We start from the raw sequence: 10,112 nt of genomic DNA on the forward strand, positions 1-10,112 counted from the left end.
CAAACGTTTTGGGTAGCCTTCCACAACCTTCCCACAATAAGTTTGGTGAATTTTGGCCTATTCCTCCTGACAGAGCTGGTGTAACTGAGTCAGGTTTGTAGGCCTACCTGCTTGCACACTCTTTTTCAGTTCTGCCACAATTTTGCAATAGGATTGAGGTCAGGGCTTTGTGATGCCCACTCCAATACCTTGACTTTGTTGTCCTTAAGCCATTTTGCCACAACTTTGGAAGTATGCTTGGGGTCATTGTCCATTTGGAAGACCCATTTGCGACCAAGCTTTAACTTCCTGACTGATGTCTTGAGATGTTGCTTCAATATATCCACATAATTCCCCTTTCTCATGATGCCATCCATTTTGTGAAGTGCACCAGTCCCTCCTGTAGAAAAGCACCCCCACAACATGATGCTGCCACCCCCGTGCTTCCCATTTTTCCTTCAAACATAACGATGGTCATTATGGCCAAACAGTTTCATCAGACCAGAGGACATTTCTCCAAAAAGTATGATCTTTGTCCCCATGTGCAGTTCCAAACCCTAGTCTGTCTTTTTTTATAGAGGTTTTGGAGCAGTGTAGACTACTGCAAATGCTCTACTTTCCGGCTACCCGGATAAAGCACTAAATAAACTTCAGTTAGTGCTAAATACGGCTGCTAGAATCCTGACTAGAACCCAAAAAATGTATCATATTACTCCAGTGCTAGCCTCTCTACACTGGCTTCCTGTCAAAGCAAGGGCTGATTTCAAGGTTTTACTGCTAACCTACAAAGCATTACATGGGCTTGCTCCTACCTATCTCTCTGATTTGGTCCTGCCGTACATACCTACACGTACGCTATGGTCACAAGACGCAGGCCTCCTAATTGTCCCTAGAATTTCTAAGCAAACAGCTGGAGGCAGGGCTTTCTCCTATAGTGCTCAATTTTTATGGAACGGTCTGCCTACCCATGTCAGAGACGCAAACTCGGTCTCAACCTTTAAGTCTTTACTGAAGACTCATCTCTTCAGTGGGTCATATGATTGAGTGTAGTCTGGCCCAGGAGTGGGAAGGTTAACGGAAAGGCTCTGGAGCATCGAACCGCCCTTGCTGTCTCTGCCTGGCCGGTTCCCCTCTCTCCACTGGGATTCTCTGCCTCTAACCCTATTACAGGGGCTGAGTCACTGGCTTACTGGGGCTCTCTCATGCCGTCCCTGGAAGGGGTGCGTCACCTGAGTGGGTTGATTCACTGATGTGGACATCCTGTCTGGGTTGGCGCCCCCCCTTTGGGTTGTGCCATGGCGGAGATCTTTGTGGGCTATACTCAGCCTTGTCTCAGGATGGTAAGTTGGTGGTTGAAGATATCCCTCTAGTGGTGTGGGGGCTGTGCTTTGGCAAAGTGGGTGGGGTTATATCCTTCCTGTTTGGCCCTGTCCGGGGGTGTCCTCGGATGGGGCCACAGTGTCTCCTGACCCCTCCTGTCTGAGCCTCCAGTATTTATGCTGCAGTAGTTTATGTATCGGGGGGCTAGGGTCAGTTTGTTATATCTGGAGTACTTCTCCTGTCCTATTCGGTGTCCTGTGTGAATCTAAGTGTGCGTTCTCTAATTCTCTCCTTCTCTCTTTCTTTCTCTCTCTCGGAGGACCTGAGCCCTAGGACCATGCCCCAGGACTACCTGACATGATGACTCCTTGCTGTCCCCAGTCCACCTGACCGTGCTGCTGCTCCAGTTTCAACTGTTCTGCCTTATTATTATTTGACCATGCTGGTCATTTATGAACATTTGAACATCTTGGCCATGTTCTGTTATAATCTCCACCCGGCACAGCCAGAAGAGGACTGGCCACCCCACATAGCCTGGTTCCTCTCTAGGTTTCTTCCTAGGTTTTGGCCTTTCTAGGGAGTTTTTCCTAGCCACCGTGCTTCTACACCTGCATTGCTTGCTGTTCGGGGTTTTAGGCTGGGTTTCTGTGCAGCACTTTGAGATATCAGCTGATGTACGAAGGGCTATATAAACACATTTGATTTGATTTGATTTCTGGCTATTTGAGCTCGTCAGTCTGTGTTAATTTCTGATTCATTTCAAGCTAAAGTGTACTGTTAGCTAGCTACCTAATGTTAGATAGCTGGCTCCCTAGCTAACGTTATTATTCGTATCCCAGAGCCGTATTCATGCAGGGTAGTAACGACATGATTTGGCACTGTGTTCATTGTTTTTAACTAGCTACTGCTAGCTGGCTGGCTCATTAGCTAACGTTATGTGACATCTGTGAACATTGTTTACCTTGCTAGGTTCATTGTTTACCTTGCTAGCTAGCTATATGTCTTAAGCTAAAGTGTACTGTTAGCTAGCTAGCTAAAGTTAGCTAGCTGGCTCCCTAGCTGATGTTATTATTCGTGTAATCACCAGAGCTGTTTGCTTGATACTTCCGGCGCCGACAGAGATGGCCGACTCGCTTCGCGCTCCTAGGAAACATTTTTTATGTGTTATTTCTTACATTGTTACCCCAGGAAATCTTAGGTTTTATTACATACAGTCGGGAGGAACTAATGGATATTAGAGCAACGTCAACTCACCAACATTACGACCACGAATACGAATTTCCCGAAGCGGGTCCTCTGTTTGGCCCACCACCCAGGACAATGGATCGGATCCCAGCCGGCAACCCAAAACAACGGCGCCGCAGAAGGGGCAGACGGAGCGGTCTACTGGTCAGGCTCCGTAGACGAGCACATCGCGCACCGCTCCCGAGCATACTACTCGCCAATTCTGTATACCTCTGGCCCCTCTTTGGACACTATGTTAACTAACCTCCAGACAAGCTTCAATGCCATACAACTCTTAAATGCAAGTAAAACTAAATGCATGCTTTTCAACCGATCCCTCTCCACACCTGCTCGCCAGTCCAGCATCACTACTCTGGACGGCTCTGACTTAGAATACGTGGACAACTACAAATACCTAGGTGTCTGGTTAGACTGTAAACTCTCCTTCCAGACTCACATTAAATCTAGAATTGGCTTCCTATATCACAACAAAGCATCCTTCACTCATGCTGCCAAACATACCCTCTCCTGCGCCTGACTTCATGCACCAGCTACTCTCGCCTTCTGACAATGGTGTTCTTACTGAGGGAAGGCATTGCTTTGTTTTGATATATGTATAATTGGTGGAATTAATTGGTGGAATTAATTGGTGGAATTATAGATTTGGTGAGGGACAATTGTTGTATGAGTTGAGTGTATTTGATAACAGTGAATGGATATACAGTTGAAGTCTGAAGTTTACATACACTTAGGTTGGAGTAATTAAAAAACTCGTTTTTCAACCACTCCTAAGACAGGGAATATTTACAGGACAAATATCCCTACTTGAAAACCGACCTGGACTGGCTGTTTTGCAAATGGAATAGATGGACAAACAAATAAGAAGAGTACAGATATCTGGTCACAGGAACATTTGATAAGACTAAGTGTGATGTGATAAGTGACATAGTCAAGGGAAGGCAAACCTGTAAGAAGAAGAGTAATAAGGTTACCACACTGTCAGCCACTATATTGGGACTAATTCGGACTGAGGGACAGGCGTTTTATGCTCAAAGTCAGCTGAAACAGTTGAGGAGTCAATGGGTGGCGGAACAAGGGAAAAAGAGAGACCCAGGATGTGGGCCCCTTCACCCTACAGCTCCCCCACCTTATGAAGATAAAGAAGGAGCTGTGGAAATGAGACTAATGAAAGAAGATGAAGAAGGAGAAGAGTCTACAAAATGAAAAAAAAAGAGAATAGAACGAGATGGAGAAAAAAGTTTCAGTAATTGGCGAATTGTGGAATTCGGGTCCCCAGGGTCCTTGTCAACCCCTCTAGGAAACCCAGGCAAAGACAAAGACAGGAAGATTCCGCACAAGGCCAGCAGTTCAGATAAGGGCAGTAGTGGACCCTGGGATCCGGAGAAGGACTGGGAAACAGGCAGTAAGAAAAATATCTCATAAAAACCAGTGAGAACTGCCAGACATATGATGGAAGAACAAAGTTTGGAATGAATAAAAGAATACTGGGTTTTCGAAGAACAATGGAAAGACTTAAGGCGTAAAGTCCGCGAACACCGAAAACAACTGAGGGAACTACAGGATGACAATTCTGAGGAAAACAGGAGACAATATGACAAACTGAGTGGTGAGCCTGACATGGTGACGATGAACACTCCTGCTCCTACATCGCCCCAAGTGGACCTGTGCCTTAACCACAGCCCATAGTGTCTTTTGTACAATTTCCCCCTCAGACCTATGGGAACCCACAACCATGGGGCCTACCATCACCCAGAATGCCACCTATGCAATGCTGGGGGTGTGGACAATTTGGACACATGAGGAACCAATAACCACAAAATCCTCAATATCAAGGATGGGCTACAACACCTGGAGTGAACCGAAGAGGGAGAGGAAATTTCAGAGGAAGATACCAATAACAAGGTGGATATCAGCAGCAACCCCAAACCTATGGAGGACCTTCCCATCAGGCACAAGGAGGTTACCAGCCTGGTCCTGGACACCAAGGAGGACGCGGATGAATTAGTCCACAGAGAGAGGGAAGAGGATGTGTCTGGCCACAAGGAAATCAGAACACCAACAGTTCCTTTTTTCCTGATGATCAGCAATGAAGAGGCCCAGATCATTTCCTCCAGTGTCCACAGTACATATTCAAAGATGGGAAAAAGGACCCAATAATCAAACTTTGGGTACATGGAAGAACTATCCCATTCTTAATTGACACTGGAGCCCACTGTTCTTGCTTAGGTGCACCAGTCTGACCTCTCTGACACTGCCCTGACTGATGCTGACTTGGAGCTTTTCATTGACGGTTCTGCATATATAGATCAAACGTAAGATGGCAGAAGGGAAAAGGGCTTCAATTTTCTCTGATTCTGCAATAGGGGTTTGCCTCTCCTGGTGGGGTGTGTGGAGGAGTAGGGGGTTTTCACAATGCTTGTGGAAGTCCTATTCGTAATTGAACTCTGGTTTTAGGTATCTTGGAGGCTATGATGCTGCCCTCTGCTTTGGCTATTGTGAAGGTTGCTGCTCACACTGGGGGGAAAGATTTTGTGAGTATGGTTAACGCCATGGCAGACGAGGCTGCTAAATTGGCTGCCTCAACGTGTCATAGCCACTCCATGTTCTTCTCTGCTACTGTTGAGAAAAACACTGATGATTTGGCATCCAAACAGGCTTTGGATGGTGGTTCTCATTTGGTATGGCAACAGCTGGGTTGTAAAAGTGACTCCGTTTCTAAAATTTGAAGACAGACTGTCTGGTAGACCGTGTTTGCCAGCTTGTCTTATTGCCTCTGTTTGCCAAGTGGCCCATGGTATGGCCCATTTGTCAAGGGGGGATATGAAAGAGGCAATTTCTTTGGATTGGTCCAAATATGACTCATTGGATTGTCCAAATATGACTCAGCATGTGAAACACTTTCTGTTTCGATGTGCTACGTGCATGCAATTTAACATTGCCAAAGGAACACCTCTGGGTGGTCATTTCCCTATGCCAAGAGGACCAAACTGTTTAGTCCTTATTGACAGGTTCACCAGGTGGGTGGAGGCATTTCCCACCACACACTGTGATGCTAAGACAGTAGCAAAGCTACTAGTACGGGAGATAATACCTAGATTTGGTGTTCCTGAGGTTTTATCTGCAAACAATGGTACCCACTTCTCTGGTGATGTAGTGAAGCAGGTAGCCATAGTGATGGGAGTGGACCAGAAGTTTGCGTCCATCTACCACCCCCAGAGTAATGGGGTTACCGAGAGAGCTAACCAATCCAATAAACAAGGGTTAGCTAAGGCATGCCAGTCCACCAATAAATCTTGTGTGGATTGTTTACCACTGGTGTTAATGAACATGTGCAGTAGTGTTAATTAAGGCCTGGGGTGTACACAACATGAAATGTTGACAAGAATGCCATGATTACTGTATATATGTGATAACCTTTGTATGCTTGCAATGTGGATTGATGGAAAAGTACTTGGTAAATGGAGATGCACTGCTTTAGTTCTCAGGCTGAGAGTTGTCTGCACCTGCTTACAGTCACACAGCCTCAAGGCTGAGATAGTAGAGTGAGAAACCACAGTCTATGCATGTTTTTCCTCATCTTAGATACTTTGTATCTAATCCAATGCAACAATGTTAAGATACGATTGACGGTAGGTTGTATAAAGAGTGTGGTCTCCTGTTTCGCCACACAGATCTTTACTACAGACTACTGAGGTACTCTGTATGTGAATCTCTGTCTCCAATTGCATTTTATTACTAAAGAGTTTTACACCAAGGTTCCTGTGTCTGTGGCATCTATCTGGAAGACTGATTGTTAAAGGAAACTTACATCACCCCATGCAAAGGACCAGCTAACACAATAAACCAGGTTTATCTACGTATCTACGTGCTGTGTTGCACTTAAGATCTGTGTACCTGAGTTTTTTTAGAATGTATTATGATACAGGGGTTTCTCCATTGTGAAGAAAATTGAATGCTTATAAACATTATGTTGGCTACTACCACATGCCTATATCTGTCAGTATCAAAAAAAGAACAAGAAATCATTATACTGGGTTGCTCTGTAAAAGCTGTTTATGACTAAACCCGGGTTAGGGTCAATTCTGCATTTGAAATGAGATGTGCCCAATACAAATTCAATCATTAAATTGGTATTAAAGAGGAATTTGCAGCTTTTATCAGAAGTGATGTGATGCATTGGTCTGTATTGTCCAATCTGTATGTTGGTCTGATACAGGTCTTGTCTCTGATAACTCTTCTTCTTTCTCCTGATCCGAAAGTGACCTCTAAGGTGGATGGCAATCAGGTTGGGGGATTCTGTGCTCTCTCTAAGCACGCATAATGATTAGCCTACTTTATACTAAATATCCAAAATAAGGATTCTTCATCCACACATTATTTGGCTCACAAGGATTTTGTAGCCTACGTTCTGGTGTTTGTAAAAATAAAAGTTTTGAAAATAACATCAAATATTCATCATCAAGACTGTTTGTGTTCAATAAATACCTGTGTGAAAAGTTTTGTTATAGAGTTTGACTTTACTTTCACTTTCTGGTACCTTATCTTCTCTCTGCAGAGATGTGCGGGGAGGTCTGAAGCCAGCTAGGCACTTTCACTTTCTGGTCCCCATCTCTCTCTCTCACACGCACACACACACACACACACACACAAAGTAGATTTTTGATGCAGTGTTTATCAGCCTGGTCTCATAGAGTAGCCGTAACATAGTAAATGTACATCCGGGACACTCAAATTAGTATGATATGTTATGTTAGGTATGGTTAGATAAGACAGATGGTTAGTTAAGGCAAAAACATAGTGTGGGTAGGGTGGTTGGGTAGATGTATAACATTAATGTCTAGCAACCCAAAGGTCGTGAGTTCAAATCTCATCACCGACAATGTTTACAGTTTAGCTAATTAGCAAATGTTCAACTACTTACTACTTTTAGCTAGTTTGAAACTACTTAGCATGTTAGCTAACCCTTCCCCTAACCTTAACCCTTTTAGCTAACCCTTCCGTTAACCCTAACAGTAACCCTTTTAGCTAACCTTTCCCATAACCCCAACCTTAACCCTTTAAACTAACTCCTAAATTTAACCCTAACATTAACCCCATAATGCCATCATAGACCATGAGAAAAAAGCAGGTGGTCCTAAAAGGAACCTTGAGGAACACCAAAATGTACAGTTGATTTGTCAGAGACAAACTGATATCTTTCAGACAGATAAGATCTATACCAGGCCAGAACTTGTCCGTGTAGACCAATTTGGGTTTCCAATCTCTCCAAAAGAATGTGGTGATTGATGGTATCAAAAGCAGCACTAAGGTCTAGGAGCACGAGGACAGATGCAGAGCCTTGGTCTGACGCCATTAAAATGTGATTTACCACCTTCACGAGTGCAGTCTCAGTGCTATGATGGGGTCTAACACCAGACTGAAGTATTGTGTAAACATTGTCTGTCTTCAGGAAGGCAGTGAGTTGCTGCGCAACAGCTTATTTTTTATTTTTTTGAGGAATGGGAGATTCGATATAAGCTAATAGTTTTTTTATATTTTCTGGGTCAAGTATTGGGCTTTTGCAAGAGAGGCTTTATTACTGCCACTTTTAGTGATTTGGTACACGTCCAGTGGATAGGGAGGCATTTATTATGTTCAACATAGGAGGGCCAAGCACAGGAAGCAGCTCTTTCAGTAGTTTAGTTGGAATAGGGTCCAGTATGCAGCTTGAAGGTTTTAGAGGCCATGACTATTTTCATCAATGTGTCAAGACATATAGTATTAAAAATATTGAGTGTCTCCCTTGATCCTAGGTCCTGGCAGTATTGTGCAGACTTAGGACAACTGAGCTTTGGAGAAATACGCTGATTTAAAGAGGAGTCCATCATTTGCTTTCTAATGATCATGATCTTTTTGTCAAAGAGGTTCATGAATTTATCACTGCTTAAGTGAAAGCCATCCTCTCTTGGGGAATGCTGCTTTTTAGTTAGCTTTGCGACAGCATAAAAAAAAGTATTCTCCTCAATTAAGTTGGAAAAATAGGATGATCGAGCAGCAGTGAGGGCTCTTCGATACTGCACGGTACTGTCTTTCCAAGCTAATCGGAAGACTTCCAGTTTGGTGTAGCGCCATTTCCGTTCCATTTTTCTGGAAGCTCGCTTCAGGGCTCAGTTATTTTCTGTTTACCTGGAAGCTTGCTTCAGGGCTCGGGCATTTTCTGTTTACCTGGAAGCTTGCTTCAGGGCTCGGGCATTTTCTGTTTACCTGGAAGCTTGCTTCAGGGCTCGGGCATTTTCTGTTTACCTGGAAGCTTGCTTCAGGGCTCGGGTATTTTCTGTTTACCTGGAAGCTTGCTTCAGGGCTCGGGTATTTTCTGTTTACCTGGAAGCTTGCTTCAGGGCTCGGGCATTTTCTGTTTACCTGGAAGCTTGCTTCAGGGCTCGGGCATTTTCTGTTTACCTGGAAGCTTGCTTCAGGGCTCGGGCATTTTCTGTTTACCTGGAAGCTTGCTTCAGGGCTCGGGTATTTTCTGTTTACCTGGAAGCTTGCTTCAGGGCTCGGGTATTTTCCTTATACCAGGGAGCTGGTTTCTTAGGACAAATGTGTTTTGTTTTTATGGGTGCGACTACATCTAGGGTATTACGGAAGGTTAAATGTAGTTTCTCAGTTAGGTGGTTAACCGATTTTTGTACTCTGACGTCCTTGTGTAGGTGGAGGGTGTCTGGATGGGTATCTAGGAATCTTTGGGTTGTCTGAGAATTTATAGCACAGCTTTTGATGTTCCTTGGTTGGGGTCTGAGCAGATTATTTGTTGCGACTGCAAATGTAATAAAATGGTGGTCCGATAGTCCAGGATTATGAGGAGGGAACTCAGTGAGGAATGCTGTATATGGCCCAGGAGGCCTGTAATCAGTAGCTATAAAAAGTGATTGAGTAGGCTGCATAGATTTCATGACTAGAAGCTCAAAAGACAAAAATGCTGTCATTTTTGGGGGGGTAAATTGAAATTTGCGATCGTAAATATTAGCAACACCTCGCCTTTGAGGGGATGCCTCATTTAACATAGTAAATTCATCAGACATAAGCCATGTTTCTGTCAGGCTAATCACATCAAGATATTGATCAGTGATTAGTTCATTGACTATAACTGCCTTGGAAGTGAGGTATCTTACATTAAGTAGCCATATTTTGAGATGTGAGATATTGTCACGGGCGTCCTCCTCTTCATCTGAAGAGGAGAGGCGAGAAGGATCGGACCAAAATGCGGCGTCGTAAGTGTCCATGGTATATCTTTAATAAAGCAAGTACTGACACTGTATACAAAACAATAAACAAATGACGACCGTGAAGCTACAACATAGACAATCACCCACAAACACACAGTGACACCCAGGCTACCTAAGTATGATTCTCAATCAGAGACAACTAATGACACCTGCCTCTGATTGAGAACCATACTAGGCCGAAACATAGAAAACCCCAAATCAAAGAAAATCAAACATAGACTGCCCACCCAACTCACGCCCTGACCATACTAAATAAATACAAAACAAAGGAAATAAAGGTCAGAACGTGACAGTACCCCCCCC

The sequence above is a fragment of the Oncorhynchus kisutch genome, linkage group LG7 (assembly GCF_002021735.2).
Source record: "Oncorhynchus kisutch isolate 150728-3 linkage group LG7, Okis_V2, whole genome shotgun sequence".
Lineage (NCBI taxonomy): Eukaryota > Metazoa > Chordata > Actinopteri > Salmoniformes > Salmonidae > Oncorhynchus > Oncorhynchus kisutch.